General features: G+C 42.9%; 1 protein-coding gene and 1 long non-coding RNA gene across 3 annotated transcripts in view; one reads left to right on the forward strand and one right to left on the reverse strand.

The window, feature by feature from the left end:
- The window catches only part of CSMD1 (CUB and Sushi multiple domains 1), a 1,700,362-nt gene that overhangs the window by 826,245 nt on the left and 854,254 nt on the right, over positions 1-19,863 (forward strand). The window lies entirely within an intron of this gene.
- Positions 3,518-9,104, reverse strand: LOC140689537 (uncharacterized). Of its 2 annotated transcripts, none has more exons than XR_012064584.1 (3): positions 8,994-9,104; positions 3,945-4,023; positions 3,518-3,602 (listed from the first exon to the last, which is right to left on the reverse strand). It is a non-coding gene; the product is annotated as an uncharacterized lncRNA (long non-coding RNA). The 2 variants fall into 2 exon arrangements; XR_012064583.1 differs by lacking the exon at positions 8,994-9,104 and adding an exon at positions 4,446-4,620.

Consider the following 19,863-nt stretch of genomic DNA (forward strand, 5'->3'; position numbering starts at 1 on the left):
GAACGTGGAAGTGTATAGATGGCTCACATCCAACTCAGCTGAGCAAATATCTATCAAACACTCCATGTTTGGGGCCATCTCTTAGGATCTGAGGTTCATAGATGTCTCTGGTGCCAGGACCCCATTTCCCATTGCCACGGAGTCTAGATATCCAGGAATAACACTAGAGAGGACAGAGTATTGTCTTCTAAATAACATTAGGAGCTGCTGTGGAATTCCTGCTTGCTTAGGCTTCATGAGACATCTTGAAAGGAGCTCCAAAGTGGACTTCCAGAATCATACTTCCCGTGAGTCAGAAGGGAGAATTCTGTCCTCATAAACTGTTGTTCTCTGAGTCAGCGATTCCCCCATGCCTGTCCTCAGAGTTCTCTTTCCCTTGAAAAGGGGTGTGGAGTTGACTGAACTCCGGTGCCTCCAGTCTTCTTCCACATCTGCTGTTAACATACCAGATCAGTAACTGGAATTGTAGAGCCCCGCACATCACTGGGCGTTAGGCTGACATATTATGAGACAAAGGGACCAGTTTGCCAACTTGAGAGGACCTGGAAACGCACGGTGGAGGGCGGCACCGTCGGAGAGCCAGCAGTGTGGCTCTCGGATCCTGACGCTTAAGTGGGGCCCAGATCGTCCCCTGGTGCTCGCTGACCCGCCGACACGCGTGGGTGCCTGCACCTCTCAGTTCTTTACATGAGCCTCTCTCCACGCAGTTTAGAGTGTGTGGACTTTCTCACTTATTAACAGTGTAACCTTGAACGTTTTAAATAATCGTTCTGAGCCTTGAGCACCTCACAGGCGGCCCGTGTGAGGCTGTTGAGAAGATTTGTTGAGATCCTTTTAAAGCGTCTGACAATTTGGAGTCATTGCCGTGTTCTTATTTCTTTGAGACTCTTTAAGTTAATGCACCTAACGGTGGAAAGGCATTAAAAATAGTAAATTCAGTGTTAATTTACATCGTGTGGAGCTGAAGTGGAGCTTTCTTTTTCCACACTTGAAAATAGTATATATCATGTTTAAGATCTAATGGACATCCAAGTCTCTTCAGTTTTTTCTGTCAAAGGATGTTTATGCTCAAAGGGGCTTTTATTACAACTCTTGGCGTAGTTTGAATTCTGATTTCACAGAAGGTCCCACAAACTCATTCTCACTGGGGCTTCATACATCTCAGGGCTTAGAATGCACTTTTTTTAAAGTTTGTATTTTGAAGCATTCCATATAAACCTTCACCCAGTTTTCTTCCAAAGTTAACATCTTGTATAACCAGAGTGCAGTTATTAAAATAAAGACAGTACACTGCTGGTGGGAATGCAGGTTGGTGCAGCCACTGTGGAAAACAGTATGGAGATTCCTCAAAAGACTAGGAATAGATTTACCATATGACCCAGGAATCCTACTCCTGGGCATATATCCAAAAGGAACCCTACTTCAAAATGACACCTGCACCCCAGTGTTCATAGCAGCACTATTCACAATAGCCAAGACATGGAAACAGCCTAAATGTCCATCAGTGGATGAATGGATAAAGAAGAGGTGGTATATAATTTATACAATGGAATACTACTCAGCCATAAAAACCAACAACATAACGCCATTTGCAGCAACATGAATGTTCCTGGAGAATGTCATTCTAAGTGAAGTAAGCCAGAAAGAGAGAAATAAAAGACCATATGAGGTCACTCATATGTGGAATCTAAAAAACAAACAAACAAAGCATAAATACAAAACAGAAATAGACTCACAGACATAGAATACAAACTTGTGGTTGCCAAGGGGGTGGGGGGTAGGAAGGGACAGACTGGGATTTCAAAATTGTAGAATAGATAAACAAGATTGTACTGTATACACAGGGAAGTATATACAAGATCTTATGGTAGCTCACAGAGAAAAAATGTGACAATGAATATATGTATGTTCATGTGTAACTGAAAAATTGTGCTCTATACTGGAATTTGAGACAACATTGTAAAATGATTATAAATCAATAAAAAAAAGTTAAAAAAAAGGCAGTAATGTCCACACAATATTTTTAACTACTGAGATTTCCCCAGTTTTTCTCCAGCTACTTTTCCATCCAAGATCCTACATGACATTAAGTCATCTCATCTCTTTGGTCCCTCCAGTCTGTGACAGTTCCTCAGTCTTTCCTTGTCTTTCAAGGCATTGATGTGTTTGAATCAATACACTAGAATGTTTGTAGAATGTTTTTCAGTTTGGGTCTGTCCGATGTTTTCCTCATGATTTGGTTGAACTATGCATTTTTGGCCAGAATGCCCCAGAAGTGATCCACCTTTTCAGGGCATCACAGTGCAGGTTCATTTAAGATGTTAACATTAATTGCTTGGTTCAGTGGTGCAGGATGAACAAACATCTCAGTGTAAAATGACTACTTTCCCTTTGAAGTTACTGAACATCTTGAAGGAGATGCTGTGTCACTATCCTCTTACCTTACTTGTCCTCCGACTTTTTCTTCGTGTTCTTTTTAACCAAAATTATTTAAAACCTATTGAAGTCAAGTATGACACTAAAAGAAGGAACAGTTACGTTGTGACTATCAGTGAATGTTCTGAGAGAAAGAATGTGTGTGTGTGTGTGTGTGTGTGTACATCTGAGTGTGTATGTGAGAAAGATAGAGACAATGATTCTACTGGAAATTTCTCCAAATCATTTTTATGCTTATATTTCAGCTCAACTTCTGTGCAAATAATGCAGCTAATTTCTCATGGTTATATTACACCTATATTAATTAAATGTCTAATACTTAATTCAGCGTTTAGTCATTTACAGCAACTTAATAGCGGCTTTGCATGGTGTATGTAACAGGTTCAGGAAGGATCTCTTTACAGATGTTAATAGGGAACAAAGGGGCATTTAAAAAAAAAAACTCACTAGTCAATACATAGCACAGATGATCTGTTGGAGCCAATCAGAAGCAGATGGTGTCTGGAGCGCACCTGGTCAGTGGAGATACGTGGGCACACACACCATATGCCGGATGTACAATTGGGCTTCTGGGTTTTGTATTTGCTTCTCCTGCAGGGGTTGTAATGGAATGTGTAGTTGGAGTTGTACTTTCTTACAGTTTAGAGAGAGGAAGCATGAGGGAGTGACCAACATGCCTGCATGTTCAGAATGCTACACTTCTGTCATCATCGTCATAATCGGTATTACGAGACTTGCTCATAAGGACTTTCCTGTTTCGGGAATATGCAAGTAATTGATGATAATTTGGTTACTTCACATAAGTTCTAACCACAGTTACAGAACTGCACTAGTTAGGGCAGAAATACTCATCTGGATAGTTTTATAAAACTTGGATTTTAAAAGGTGTGAAACTAGACTTATTCCCAACAGTGTACTATTATGGGCAGACTGAGAAGTGTTGTGAACCAAAATTATGTGGTAAGTGGAATTTTTTAAAGCTTAGTGGAACGCATTTGTATATTCAGGTAAGCAAGAACCCTGTAAGTACTTCAGTCCTAGTTTTGCAGACGGTGAAGCCGAGACACCAAGAACATACCAGCCTGTCCTTGAAGATGCTGCAGAATCAGCCTCTCAGTTCTGACTTCAGGTCAGGTTTCCTGTGTCCACGTGTGACTTCTGAGGACCTTGAAAACATATTGCAGATGACTTGTTAGTGATTCCAGGAAAAAAAATGGTTTAACCTTTCACTTCACATGGCAAACCAAAATAGACTCAGAGAAGTATGGTTGTGATTAGTAACAGGAACTAAATCGTTAAAAGCAGAATTCCGAAGTGAGCTGTGTCCTCCGCCCACCATGAGGTCCCTACTTTGTAACCTGCGGGTGTCCACACGGAGCTGGCTCCGTCCCTCCTCTGCGAACCCGGCCCCACCCCCGCAGAGCCCTCCCCCAGCTCCCGGGCTCCGGGGACACCACCTTTCCCCCTCGCATTTCCAGGGGAGATAGCTGCTCTCTGTAATTACTCGCCTCTGGTCCGTTCTCGTCCTCGTTGACTCTTCCAGTCCTTCCAAAAGACGTGTAGCAAACTTCATGCGTTAAGATCCCACTGTTTTAAACACATTGAAATGCAAAACAAATGACTACATCAAAATTCAGAAGGAATAGGAATTAAATGTTAGAATTCATGGTGAAGAAGAGCGTTCCATCCCGTTCATCATTGTGTCCCTCTCACGGGGTGTGGTTCTTCACACTTCACGGGTGCTTAATATCTCCATGTCGAAGGACGGAATAATCATTAGATCAGTGATTAAAAATCCAGTATGGCGGGGTGTTAGAAACCTTAATAAAGTCAAAGTCCAGTGACTGCAAAACATACACGCTCTCAAGATAAGAAATCACTTAGACAGTTAAGCATCAACGTGCAGACCGCACGACAGAAAACAGCAGCTTCTCAGATTTTCTGGGAAGCCTGAGCTGCAGGAATGAGGAAGCACAAGTTAAGATACTGTCAGGTTTGCAAATACTCACACGCTAATATTCAGTGCTGAGAAGGGTGTGCAGATCCAGACAGTGTTACCTGAACCACAGGGGTAAGAGTAGAAATGGTTGCAGTCTTTCTGTAAAGAAGTGAGCAGCATTTAATTTGCCCTAAAAATGATCGGGCCACTGAACACAATGTGACAGCAACACAAATAGGAAGATATTTAAAATAAAAAATAAGTGATGAAATATTATGGAATGGAGCAAAAAGTGTGGTATAGTCATAAACAGAAATAGTTTGGATTTTTTAAAAAATCATGTTTCCACAGAGTTGTCAGAAAATATTTTAAAGCTTAAAATACGAAAATCGCAGCGGGGGTTATGAATGGCTGTTAACAGTGGGGCATTTTCAGGCGGTGAAATTCTAGGTAATGTTTATTTTCTTGAAAATTTTCTGACTTCCTAGATATTCTGTAATGGCCACAGATCACTTTTTTTTTTTTAACCATCAGAGAAATGGTATCGGTATATATATTGTCACATGTGAAAAAGCGGAAGACAGTTGACAGAAAGAGCCCCGTAGGAGATGAATCCTTCTGGTATAATTATTAGGTGCACATTATGTGGGAGCATCAGGCCCGCAATGTACTTCCATTTCCTTTGGGAAGCTGAGTTCTCCATAGTTACGATGTATTAAGTTTTGGAAATTTCGCTCTCTAGCTTCGGAGCAGATACGGAGCCTCGCCTGTGGGCGTTTCCCACCGTAACCGCCCACCATAACCGACGCCCTTGCGGCGCTCAGAACCAGCGGGGTGACCAGCAGGAGCCTGGCCGCCGGCCCGGAGGGCTTTCTGCTGCATTCAGAGCCGTTTGGACTCTGTCAGATGTACAACTGAGTTTCCTCTGTCTCTTCTTCAGATAACTGTGAATGCTGTTTTGATTTAAAAACGCCAAGAAGTTAAAATGCAGGCAAGTGGCGTGGAGAGGGGCAGACCAACAGTGTCACTGCTCCGTCAGGGTCACCCAGAGGAGCAGCACCGGTGATCTGTGTGTGAGCACGTGCACGGAGAAAGAGAGGTCCGTGGGCTTCCTAGGAGCTTTCAGTCCTGTAGTTATGGGGAGGACAAGTCCCAGGGTCTGGTATCTGCAAACCGGAAGCCGGATTGCTGGTGGTCCCGACCCGCAGTTCCGAGGACCATGAGTGCCAGTGTCTGCGGGCGGGAGAGGACGGACGTCCCCACTCAGTCAGAGGGAATGATTCTTCGCTTCCTCCGCCCCCTGCTGCCTCGGGTCCTCAGCAGGGTGGGTGATGCTGCCCACACCAGGGAGGGTCCAAGATTCAGATGCTCAGTTCTCACAGACGCAGCCTGAAATAATGCTTTCCCTGGTCTCAGGGCATCTCTCTGCCCAGTCAGGGTAACACAGAGCACTGAGCATCCCCAAAGTAACAGAGACGAAGGCAGAGGCCAGGGAGGAAGGAGGGGTGGATGGTTCAAGTGGAGACACTTGTCTTCAGTGGTCCTGCCCTTGGATTTCCCTTCTCACCACCCCCTCCCGGTCCCCTCACCTGCCCTGCCCCACTGCCACTCCTCTGTACACTCTGAGCCAGGGGCCCCTGTCGTCTTAACAGACTGCCAGTTAGCAAACTAGTGCTGCTCAGACACTGGCTAAACTGAGGATAGACGCTTCCCAGTGGGGTCAGGAACTTCCCAGTCCAGGAGCCTCAGTGCGCCGGGTGGTGGAGCTTCAAGTGCGGCGATGATGCTGTCTGGCTCGCCCCAGACAGGGCCTGTCTGTGCCCGTTGTTAGTAAAAATAATTAGAACGACGGCCCCCTTTTTCTTTCCAAAGAGTTTCAGTTTGCGTGATGAAGAGTGTGGCCGTTCTCGCCACACGCTGGTAGGGAAGAGGCTTTCGGAGAGAGGGCGCTGTCTGTGTTTTCCTCAGATCCCTTCAGAGATCAGTGCATATTCTGTGTGTTCAAAAGACCCTCTGAAATACCTCTCTCATGTACTTGGGCCTGAAAACTGACTGCTCCTTGCCTTCATTATTTGGCTGTAATACTGTGTAACTTTGCTGTTAGCACACGTACGGTGTTACGGCAACTCGGCAAGTCCTAGCTCCTGTTACCGTATTTTCACTGACCTGTGGGCACAGTGCATTTGCTCATCGTGCTTCCCAGTGAACAAGTTCTCAGTTCTCACATCTCTCTCTCTCTCTCTCATTGTAGTTCTCCAAGGTCCTCCAGGTGAAAACCTGGGGCACATCATTGATTGTCAATTCAGGGTCCTTCCCTCTACCCCTCTGTCATCTCCAAATACCTCTGACAGACCTCTCTCCCTTCCTCCTCACCTGGCCAGCCAACCTGTAGCAAAAGCAATAAAATCTAAAGGTTAAAGTAGAATAAACAGATCCAGGATGGAGTCAGACTTGTTCTTTCCTGTTCTTTCCTACTCAGAAAGCTTCAAGGTTAAAAGCTAATTTTCCTGGTCTTGCTTTCACAACCCTTTTCACATGTGTCTGTTTGTATCTCTTGTTTTTCTTCTCTTTTCGTAACAGCATGAGCCACTGGAACCCAGCTGGCCAGCCCACTCTTTTGTAGATTGCTGTGGTGACTCTCACCGCGGCCGTGCCGCTGGCAAGCCCTCTGCTTTTTGCTCTCCGAGAGAAAGTAATTCCCACGCCCTTCATGGGGAATTTTCAGGTTACCGGAGCCCAGCGTGACCTTTCTGTTTGTTTTTCCTGATCTTCCGTACCTGTAAACTAACTGAAGCTCACAGCAGACTCATTATTTCTGACTCTGATCTTCTGGTATGTATCTTGTGTTTTTCCCTTCTCAGTTAGAAAAAAAAACAAAAAGCCGTTCGTTTATGTGGTGTGACAGTGGCCACGCTGCGGGGCTGCTCTCAGTCTCCGTCCTGTTCAGGCCCGTGCTTCATGGGGACCCAGAGGAGCAGGCAAGGGGACTCCTGTCTGTCAGTAAGGTACCCGGTGACAAAGCTGTGCTTCTGTCATACATAACATGCCCTTGATGACTTAGTGCGTTTTTAATGTCTCAGTTCAATTTGGCCATGTCTTCTTACTGAAAATACTTTTTATGTTTTCATCATTGCAGATCGGCTTCTCCCTTCATAGTAGTTATCAAGGCCATTCAGAAAACATACCAAAGTCCTCTCAGTAAACATAGAAAATGAGAGTTTCCTTCTTAATGCCTCATTAGCAGCTTCTGACTTAAAGGCAGAGAGAAAATATTTGCCCGTGTATATACATGAAATATCCTCTGGCAGTCTTATCTTCCAAGATTTCTTGACTACAACAAATCCATCACAAAGGAAAAGGCCCTCGGGAAAGCCTGCTAATAAGATGACACTGTTCCCTCACGGAGGGAGAAAGAGAGGGGTAGAAGTTCTCTCTCCTAATTTAATTAAAGCGAAACCTTTTATTAAACCATCATAGCTCCACAACGGTTTTAGAGAAGAAGTCTTGGCTGTGTTCATAAATCACTCTTGCACACAGGGAAATTGAGTAAGACGGAATTAAATGATAATAGTTGAATACTTAATAGATGTGAGCAGCCCATGTGGTAGTTTTAGTTTTTTTTTAACAAACTATTTTCTCGAACAGTTTTAGATTTACAGGAATTGCAAAGATACCACAGAGTTCTCAGCTTCTCCACATTCGTTTTCCCCTGTTGTTAGTGTCTTATGTTAGCGATGAATAAGCCACGTCAATACACTATTACTAACTAAATATCGTACTTCCCTTATTTTCCCCGGTGCCCTCATCCTGTCCTAGGATCCTGTTGAGGATGCGTCATTGCATTCAGTTCTTGGGTCTCCCTGGATCCTCTTGGCTGGGACAGTTTCTCCGGCTTCCCCGGTTTTGAGTGACCTTGATGGTTTTGAGGAGTACCAGTCGGGGATTTTGTAGAAGGTCCGTCAGTTGGGTTTTGTCTGATGTTTTTCTTAGGATTAGGCTGGAGCAGGAGATTTTGGGAGGAAGGCCTCAGAGGAGAAGTGTCATTTTCATAACACATGATATGACATCACTAGTGGTCTCGCGATGCATCTCTGTTGTTGTGGACCTTGGTCTCCTGGCAGTGGTGGTCCTTGGCGAGTTTCCCCATCGCATCTATCCTGTGTGGGACAGTATGTAACCCCTTTCCATCCTTGGAAGTGAGTCTGCATGCTCTGCCCACACCTTGGGGGTGAGGAGTTAGGACCATTTCCTTGAGGATGGAGGGTCCACATAAATTATTTTTCATTCTTCCACACTGGAGATTGGTCTTTCTTCCCCATTTGTTTGTTGAACTCAATATGGATTCAAGGATATTTATTCTATACTTTGAATTAAAATCCAGTAGTTTTCACTCTAATTGTTGGAGCCAAAGCCATTGGGAGCTTTCTAGCTGGTATGTCGTGTTGTCTGACTACTCCGTTAATGTGGAAGTTTTGTTTTTGATCAGTTGTTTGGATACCTCCTTCCTTTCTGATGCAGCAGATTCTCTGGGCTCACCTTGTGTAACCCCCTGCCCCCACCCTACACTTGCCACTTCTGCAAGGATTTCTAGTTTCTTTTACCGGAGAATGAAACTCACATCAGAACACTAGGTATGCGCTTGAAATTTTTTTTTTTAAGGGACATTTATCCATTGCCAGTAAACTGAGTTACTCGTTCATGGTGTAGAGTTATAAACATTAAAGGCAGATGCCATGATTCCCGCAGGGGATCAACAGTGGGAAACAGTTTATTGAAGACAAAGCATTAAACATTCTTCCTTCACTTTTATTGCCATCGGAGACCATTGTCCTGAGATTCTTTGTTCCATGAAATCAGTCAGATGAAATGGAAAGCAAGTGTTATGTATCTGTACTTTTTACCGTTTCTTGCTAAAGATGATACTTTAACAGCTAATACTGAAGCATAGTTATCTCTTTATAGATTTATGGAAGATTTAGACATTCAGTTAAAGAAATGCTAATTTCCAACAATGAGACTTTGAGTTAAAGCGGACCTGGCTTCTCTTCCACACCTGGCGAAGTCCTCCCACAGATGACACCTGGACTTTGCCATAACCCATAACTACGTCATTTCCTAAATCACGGATTCAGATGCCAAACTCTGAGTAAGAACTCATCTGTCTTCAGTCACAGCGTCCCCATCACAACGATTCTTTTCATCTCATTGGCCCTCCCACCCTTGTTGTCAACACTTGTCTAAGTTCTCGATTCCCTTCTTAACCTGTAGAGTCCCGTCCTCAAAGCTGCCTTGCGGGACATCAGTGTGAGTTAGGAACCAGCCTTTGCCTCATGTGTAACTACAAGGACCTAAAGCCTTTGAAAAATGCACAGTCACACACATACATATACATACACAGTTTTGAAGCCTTTATAGTTATAATTCTGTTAACTTTAAGACAGGAGAAAGAAGATAAACATGCTTGACCAGTTGACCAGTAAGATACTATTTTTCATGAAGAGAATAAATTAATGTTTTTAAGCCAAGTATGACAAAATGCATTGCTTTAAACAACTTGTAAGGATGTCTTATAGCTAAATATTTGAGTCTTTTGCTGATTTCAGAATTCCTCCTACTACATCTCTCCTGCTCTGATTTCCTCCATGAAAACCCAACGATTAATTCATTCAACACAATAAAAATACATTTAAAGCAAGGTATAACAGAAAGGTTATCTCAGAACCCCACATTTGAAATTCCAAAAGGAAAAGACTTATATGCCAAATAAAAACTAACATTTAAATAGATTTTTAGGGGTATTTCCTGTGTGGAATCTAGAAGATAAAAAGTTCTGAGTGATGATGCCAAGAATAATTAGGACTAAAGTGTAAATCTTGATCGTTGTAATCAGTGATTCTAATCTGAAAGCTCAGCCTCCAACTAATGGCAGAAAGAGTTCAAGTCAGAGACTGGAATTTGCCTTAGGTTTCAATTTTGGAAAGTGACCGTTCCCACTTTTCATTAGTGTTCAGAGTAAACAGACGAAATAGAGAAACTGGGGTATCCCCCCCCACCAATAGCTTCCACATACAGGACAAGATTTGAGTGACTGTCTCTGATTCCGCAGAGACTTGAATTGGGAACGCCAGGCTGTGCAGACTTTGCCCAAAGGCCAGTTGCTTTGGCTGGAGAGAGAGATACAGGCCCATGTGGAGACAGTTTTCTTTCTTCCTCCCTAGACTCTAGCCAGACAGAATTAAGAATTTAAAAAGAAAACTAAAAGTAGAAAAATGAAACGACTGATGTATGATTTTGATCATCTCGGCGTTGCAGTCAGCTGTGTGATTTTCAAGAGCTGAGTGTAATTGTAAGTGAGTTTGCATTTATAGCTTTTCTTTAAGGAAGTCAAATTAAGGTTCAGACTACTTACGAGGTAAGTTATTAACAATATCCACTTCTTTTGTCTACAAATGGAGCACACTGTATTCATTTTGAGCAAAAATCACAAAATGAGAACAAAGATAGGAATATTTTGTGTCTAAGTTCATTTTCTTTCTAAAATCATTAAAAATATTTGAGCTCTTCTATTAACTTACCATAGCCACTGATTAAAATGGAAAATGCCTTCACTATTGAAAGCAAATCTATCTAATAAAATATCACCCGAGTTGTGTTAGAGCAGAGGTATTTTGAGGTAAAACATTTTAAATCTCCTTGCGTGTATTTTGGGTGTCTTGATTGTTTCCACATTGGGTAATTATTTTAGCTGGAGACATTCCATTTTGCAGCATTATTATCCTGAATTTCTTAAGCTGAGATAATGCAGAATCTTCTAGAAAGCGAAAAAAGAGATTGCAATACTAAAAATGCGCCACTTTTAAAAATTATGAAAGTAAGTTTTATCATCATATCAACAAGAATAATGATGAGAAATATAATAGCAAACAGATGCTGAGAAGGGATGAGTTATTTTCTTAGGATTTCTAATGATTCCATGGGATTGAATGTGACCAAGAGGGCTATAGTGTTCTCCTCAGGCTGAGTAAACTTACAAACCCTTTTTCTGCTTCTTTGAGATGTAAATCTTTTTAAAAGACTCTTGCCCGTTTTATAGCCCAGGATTACTTTTCTGAAGGACCTGAGAGCTGTCCCAGCTAATGGTCAAGGGAGACGGAGCCTGCGCCTCCCGGCCTGTGCAAGGGCAGAGCTGAACTTCACGAGGAAGTAGGTAATTTCTCTTCTCTGTTAGCTTTTGCAGACAGTGAAAGTGTCCTTCACCTTTGGTAGATGGAGCGAGGGAGGGCAAAGATGGAGGCGATAGGACCCTTGAAATTGCAGAAGTTTGGATGAAAAATTACTTTTTTATCTACAAAGCACAGATACACAAGAGTGATCTTTCATAGTGTGTGTCTGTCCACAGGTGACACATGTAAAGTAAGATTGTTTTCATGCCAAATCTTGAGCACTGTTGGTGGGAATGTAAATGGAAAACAGTGTGGAAGTTCCTCAGAATAGCGAAAATGAAACTCCCGTGTGACCCACGCATCCCGCTTTTTGACGCTGATCCAAATCTCAGAGGTGTCTGCACCCCCGTGTTCACTGCGGCATTATTCACAATGGCAAGGGCATGGAAACGGCCACACGTCCATCCGCAGATGGAGCGATGAAGACATGGTGTATATACGCCCAGAGGAAGATTGTTCAGCCATGAAAAAGAAGGCAGTTCTGTCTCTTGTGAACGTGTGGATGGACTCTGAGGGCATTTGCTGAGAGAGCGATGTCAGTAGAGAAAGGCTTATAGTGTTTGATGCCACTTACTCGTGGAAGGTTAAAAATAAAATCCACACTCATAGAAACTGAGTAAAATGGTGAGGGAGGGGGAAATGGGGGATTGTGGGTGATACGAACTTCCAGTTACAAGGTGACTAGGTCCTGGGGAATCGGGTGTACACCCTGATGACTGTAGTTAGTGACACTGTTAATGACAAGTTATATCCTTGAAAGTTACTGTGACATGTTCTCACCACAAAAAAAAGGAGTGGTAGCATGTGACGTGGTAGAGGGGTTGGTTAGCTAAAGCAGTTGATGGTGACCTCACAGTATGCCAGTGTATCACGTCAGCATGTTGTACCTCTGAACCTTACACGAAGAATGTGTGTGAATGATATCTCAGTTAAGCTGGGGAAAAGGTTTTAAAAAGCACAGATATACACACAGTACATGAACGGTTAGGCTCTGTACCTGTGGTATTAAAATTTCACAGGCGGTGATTAGAGGGGAAAATGTCGGGAAAGGCCCCTTAAGGAGGTGAAAATGAATATTAAAAGACTGAGAAATATTGACTTGGGTAACATCCTGGAAAAGCCACCAAGTGTGAGATGAGACCCGTTTCTCTTGATGCCTCTGGTCTGCTGAACCTGTTTCTCACCTACCACTTGTCCCTAAAAAGGCTCATGAAGAGACTGACCCGATGGTCCACCGTGAGCCTACTGCCCAGTGGTTGCGACTGAATTTTGGCCTCTCCGTCAAAGAGGAAAGAAACATTTAAAACTGCAGTTCTTTTTAAAGTTTGCTACTGAGATGTTAGGTGTAATTTTTAGATGCTCGGGTTAAATTCTATGATCTCATTCCTCCTAACAGTTTCAGAAATAATCCTTCATGTGTAAGTGTTCAAAAATTATTTTTGTAGCTGCGATGAGCCAGGGGTTTAAGTGGTCTTGATGCCAGTGCATTAGCATCGGGAGAAATATCCGTATTGTAAGATCAGACTGCAACGTGACTCCCTTTCATTTGAAAATTTAACTCAAAAGCCTGTCAATGTTTAATATATTTTCATCAAAAACACGTTTGCTGGCTTTCTTTCAAATGAAGGGATGGCAGCCCTCAGGAAAGACAACTTGGTTACCAAACCATGTAACAAAATTGGTTGTCCCTTTGAAAATCTTATCAGCCGTTTTGTAACCTTCTTTTCTGTTTCACTCTTTTTTTTTTTTGTTAATTAGGGGGTGGGGGTTGGAGAGGACAGTGACCTAGTGACCAGAGAACAGGAGGTTTAGGGAGCAGCTAGTCTAGGCTACCCTGTGTATGGTTCTTGCATCTTCTTTCCACAGTAATTTCGAAATCTTGTTCTATTTTACAAATAAAAAACCAAACTGATAAAGAGTACTCCGAAATAAATAGCATTACTATCCGCTAGAGTCCTTTAGGAAAGGCGTCTCTTGTCTGAAGACCACCCTAAACTTTGGGCTCAGTCACCGTGGACAGCGGCTCCGCTGAGTGACCCCGGGAGGATCGGCGCATCAGGCGGGGTGGGGGGGATTCTGGGACTGCGCACAGGTGGCTTCTGGGAAAGGAGTCTCCCCCCCTCCTTCGATTAAAATCCCGTCTCACCTAAAAGGCATGTCTTCGTCGGTGACGTGGCTCGTTTCCTGAAGGAAATGACCCAGTTGTCACTTCTTTTTCTGCCTAATTTGCCGCCTGAATCTCTGCAGTCTGGCTTTTACCTGCCTGGCTCCACTGAAACTATTTATTAAATCCTCTAATACCCTTTAAAATATACAGACCTGGTGGCTTTTTTCCTTCACAGTACTCACTTAAATTGAATTGTCTTCTGTCATAATTCCATTTGTACGAAGTACTGCTTGGAATGTTAATCAAGTTCTCATTTTTGATACCAATTACATTGTCTCCGATTTTTCCTCATCTGTTCCGTATGCACTGTATTTCAGATTCTTGGTTTATTCTTTCTTATTTGTCTACAGGAAAGTGTCTTAAGAGAGAGCGAGACAGAGCAGAGTGTAGGGTTAGAAACAAGAGAATCGAAGTTTGAGACTTGAATTTCATCACTTTTTAGTTTATATGGACAAGGGCAAGTTACCCAGCCTTCTGGGCCTCAGTTTTCTCTTCTGTGAAATGGAAACAATATATGTGTCTGTCTCATCCAGTTGTAAAAATAAACATACAATGAGTTGGCATTTTAAGGTGTGTGGAAACACTGCCTGGCACACGATAAGCACAAGGTGTAAGAATATGCTAAATCCGTTAAAAATTGCAGGTAGCTACAGCCAGAAGGTATTTTATCGATGAATATTTTCTTAAAATGTGTCTTTATCTTGAATTATTTTTGAACCTGTGGTAATATTTCTTTTCTAACAGTTCCTTTTGTTTCTTCCTGCTTTGAAGGTAACCTAGATATTGCACTGAAAACATGTTTTCTAATTAATCTAAGCCCTGCAGCTGTGTAAAGTAAGCATTTTTCCCCTTGAACAGATGAGAAAGCAGAAACTCAGACACAGTAGCTATTTCATTGGCATCCACACAACTGGTGGCAGGAGGGCGGTGGTGAGGACATCTGTCAGACACCAGAAATCCGCTTTTTCTTCTCTCTATAGCTTCATGTTAAGTGTATTCATTGTGAAAATTTTGTGTTATGAGAAGTGTGTGCTAATCCAGCATCCACCATCAGCTAAGGACTCTTCAAATCCCAGGCATGAGAGACGGAATGATTTTTTAAAGTTATGTATATATATTCACCTGTTTTCAGAAACCTGATTCTCCTTTGAAGGGACCTGCACACTTTAAGCAATATTAATACTAAGAGACTATAAGCTTGGCAATCAGTGTTGCAAGTAAGAGGAGGAGGAAGAACTGGGAGGTCGGAGCAGGAAGTCAGTGCAGTAAAAAGGAGCAGAGGGCAGCAAGCTCTCACAGAGTTTAAGGAAGCACAGTTACTCCGTTCTCGGCATGCTGCTTTAGCAGGAGGGTGTCGCGCCCTTACCGTTAAGGTAGAGACATGGTGTTAATGCCGTACAGGGACAGATGAGCAAAGGCCAATCGGCGTTTTCTATTGAACTGGACCTATTTTGGAAATACCTTTACATGAGAGCAAATTCAGGGAGGCGGATGCTGCTCGTCTCGTGATGGCCGTCAGATGAGAAAGGCCGCTCACTGCAGTAGTGACAGATGCCATTTATCTGCTGGATGGCAGTCACTGTGAGGTACATTTCATTCCCTCATATCGTTCTCCCGCCAAACCTGCCACATGCATACACTCTGGAGAAGGGGAACCGAGCTATGGAGAAGTGAAGTGCCCTGCCCCAGGTCCCCTTTAGTGAGACAATCAAGGAACTGCCCCCAGAGATGCTCGTAGGTAGGTGACGCAGGAGACCAAAAGAGGATGAGGATGGAGTCTGCCAAATTAAACACCCTAACACACAGACGGTCTTTATGAGAGAAGTCTTCTTTCTTGTAGTGTTGCTATTTAAACCATGATTAAGGTTTGGGATCCCTGTAGGATCGGGGGCTGTTGTCCCTGAACTCTGTGTCCACAGGGCGTCTTGCTTCAGACAGTAGGGAGGGTGGTGGGCCCGCCGTGCCACCCATGTTTGGAGATGGTACACTAAAATCCAGGGATGTCAAGTTTCATACCCAGGACCAGTCCTGTATGTTGGCCATGGGTTTGCAAACACAAGTTCACTGATTCTTGAGCTCATGCAGTTTTTAACGATACCGTGTTACCTCCAAAGACCAAGTGCCTCCATCACCAGAGGAAGCTAAACCACCCTGCAGCTCAGGAGTTGGGAAGAGCCCCTCTGTCAGTGTGACTGGGGCCCCTCCACGGCAGAGGGAGGATTTCATCTCGCCTTTAAAGGATGGCTTGGCGTTCAGCCGCTAGAAAGACAGGGGCAAGCAAAACGGTTTCTTTGGTTGGAATTCTGTTGTAGCTCCAGATCCCACTGGTAACTTCTGAGAATCCTGCACCTGTATTTACCCTGCAAGATAGAAGTATTGCATCTTGCATGCAACAGCGCAGTAGAGCTGTAGACGCAGGACACAGCACGACATTGCATGTTCTCCACGGGCGAGGGAGCCCTAGGAAGAGGGACTCCCTCCGTCTCACAGATGGTGCTGCTCCGACGCGGGCGCTGCCCCCTTGTTTGTCCTGAACTGGGCCTGAACTCTTCTCAGTTTCTAGCTCAGTGTCCCTGCGCTCACCAGCATCCTGTGTTTACCACTAAATATTTCACTGGTATCCTGTTTGCATTTACTTTTGAGATGCATACATGCATGTATAAATGAACATATGTGTGTATCTGTGTTTGAACACATGTGTATTGAAGATTATGGAAGGCCTCTGCTAAATATATCATTTATTTTATTTTTTAGATTAGTGTCTTGTGTTTCCAGGTTTATTGTGATCATTGATTCAAAAAAACTGTTTCAAAATCCAACAGCATAAGAATAAAAAACACGCTGACTTGATTTATAGCCTGTTTACCCTCACGCTGGCTGACAGAGCTGTGTTGCACCCTGATTGCTTTCTGAAGTCATGCACACTTACCTTGAGAAGTGTTCTGATGATTATGCTACAAATACCTAACTCCTGATACCTGGAAGGGATACGTCAAAGAAAACCAAGTTGGCGTAAGAGGAACTCGTGAATTACTGCATCCTGTCTCTATGCCCTGTTTGTCCATTTTTCCACTCAGCTTTCTCCTTAAAGGGCCACACGGGAAGAAGTTTAGGTCTGGGGGGCCGTCTGGTCTCCGTTGAGTCTACTCAACACTGCTGGTGGTGCAGATGCTGCCACAGACAGTGCACAGAGAGTGGGTGTGGACACTCTGGGTGAATTTCAGGTATATGTCACTGGTCATGAGCGAGTTCTTGTCTTTTTCTTTTTTTTTTTCAATTAAAAATGTAAGATCTTCTTACCTCACGGACCTTACAAAAGTTGGCAACAGCCACACGGTGCCAGCTCTGTGCGGCTTATGGCTGCTCCTTGCGACTGCTGATTACAGCAAAACTTCAGCGAGATCCACTGTGATGTGCGTTGGGTACCTGGGGATCCTCCAGAAGGCCTCCATCCCTGACTGTGCAGTGGGAGGTCGTCATTTTACATGCGTAGGAAATTTGAAAATATATCAAACTGTGTGTGAATGTGTGTGTGTACACACATATATACGTGCATATATATACGTGTTCATTTTCTATTTATATATTCTATTCTATAAAAGAATGCATTCTCATATTTATGTTCTGTTATAAGTAGAGTGTATTCTGTACAGTGCATGTGTACAGTATGTATTACACATATGCAAATATACATGGATGCCAGTAAAACAACACGTGTCACATGTTTCTTGGGACGTCCTCCCAGGAGAAGAGGAGGGAGAAGCTTTTCTTCCTGCACCTTAAGCTTGAGCGCCATCCGTGCAGTGCACCACCAGTAATGGCGATTCTCAGATATTTTCTCCAGTTTTCATGAAAAACGCAATTATATCCATTCCCCTTTTGTATTGAACTGTGATAAATATTCGAGCCGCAGCGCCACACCTTCCTATTCGGTCAGACACTCGTTGTACTTCGCCTCCTCCCTTTCGTGCCATCCTCCTCCTCCTCTTTTTTTTTTTCCTTATTTTTTAATACACAGCCTGAAGAACTGGGCCTGATTATCTTGATCTCAGGTTGATCCTGACAACATGAAAAGGTTTGGAAGTCTTACAAGGAAGAAATTTCAGTTATATTCAACTCCGTGTGTCTTATATTTAAACGTGTTTCCTTTTTTTAAAAATTTTAATCCAAGGGAGTAAAGTTACGCAGACCACATGGGTTTGTAGAATTTCTTTTCCGCCTGTGTGTGTTTAACTTAGGCAGATTGATTTGACAGTGCGGAGTAGCCTTTGATAAAGTAGTGGCTGTGTCTGGGAAGGGCAGCTTGGGTTTGCCAAAATTCAAACTCTTATTGCTGTAGGTCTTAGAATTAACACTCAGTATTTCAGATAATTTGATTACTCGATGAAATGCAGTGGGCCTGGTTCTGCAACTCTCTGAGTGGTTTAGACAACTCACGTAATATTTGGGAGCCACTTTGAAGAGGAGAAAGGCTAGATCAGATCTATGAAGTTATTTTTAGCCTGGGGAGCCTCTGATACTGTAACAGGATTTTTCAGCTGAAAACATCTAACTTCTTAAACATCTCACCACTTATCACCACAGACAATGTAAGACGTTTCTATCAGTGGAATTCCAGTGTTTTGCCTTTGGAAGTCTTTCATTTACCATTTTTATAATTCACATTTTGAAATTAAAAAGTAACATACTTAGTCAAATTTTAAGATCTCAGTGAATTAGAATTCTGATATTACTGGAACAGACCTGAGGAGTACAACCCGGAGACAGTCCTTTCAGAAAGCTGTTCTGCCCTTTAGGGGTCAAAGCACAGTTACGTACGTCGGTGAGACAAAGGGTTATGCATCCAAAGACACACTGACTGTTTACACAGCCTGGCTCTGCACGCACAAAGCGGAGTACTGTGACATTCTGACCCCGTACAGGATCAAGAAGGAAGATTGTCTCCTAAAGAGTTCTGGTTAATGCAGATGAACAGCAGACACTCAAGGGGAGAGAGTGAGTCCAAACAGGCAGAGAAAAACACTGTGCTTGAACTCTCCTTGCTTAGTTGCAGTGTGACTGGCTTACAGTGTTAGTTCCAGGTGTACAGCAAAGCGATACATTTACATACACACTAGCATATTTTCTTTTCAGATTATTTTCCATTGTAGGTTATTACCAGAAATTGAGTACAGTTCCCTGTGCTGTACAGTAGGTCCCTGTTGATTATCTGTTCTATGGATGGTAGTCTGTATCTGTTAATCCCAAACTCCCAAATTTTCTTGTTTCGCTATAAACTTTTTCTTGTCTTGCCATAAAATTACAAATTTTACTTCATCAGTGAGGAAGAGAAAACACACATCTCTAACAGAAATTTAAACACCTTGCTTACATCAGAGAGTTGTAAGAAAAAGATCGAAAAATACTTCTAAAGTGAAAATGCCAGATAAATGCTGAATTAATTTTCTTCTCTTTGGGGGCCTGGGCTCAGGAAGGTGGCGGGAGTGAGGCGGGGTGAAGCCAGTGTCTCCGTTTGGGGCTCACGCCGCCACCAGCTTTTTCCTGCAACGCGCAGTGATGAGACATTCATGACTCTGATTTCCTCTGTGACATTCAAAGCTGTGTGTTATAATTTTAGCAGAAGCAGATGTTGGGTTCCTTGTGTCATGTGCCATTTCAGCTGTCCTCTTGGGAGACTGTATATTTTAATGGCTGTGAAGCAAGCAGCTTACTGAATATTAGGATGGATTTTGCAGCCCCCAAAAGAGATGAAACTGCTGGGATGTTGCATTGGCTTAATACTCAATTGTTGGCTATTTATGTGTATAAAAACTGATCATATGACATCATCTATCTGTGGAATCTAAAAAAAGTGACACAAATGAAGTTATTTGCAAAACAGAAAGAGACTCATGGACATAGAAAACAAACTTATGGTTACCAAAGGGGAAAGGGTGGGGGAGAGAGAAATTAGGAGTTTGGGATTAACAGGTACAAACTGCTATATTCAAAACAGACAAATGACAAGGTCCTACCGTGCAGCACAGGGAACTACATTCAATAGTTTGTAATAACCTATAATGAAAAAGAATATGAATAAATATATTGATAACTGAATC

Source organism: Vicugna pacos, chromosome 26 (assembly GCF_048564905.1).
Source record: "Vicugna pacos chromosome 26, VicPac4, whole genome shotgun sequence".
NCBI lineage: Eukaryota > Metazoa > Chordata > Mammalia > Artiodactyla > Camelidae > Vicugna > Vicugna pacos.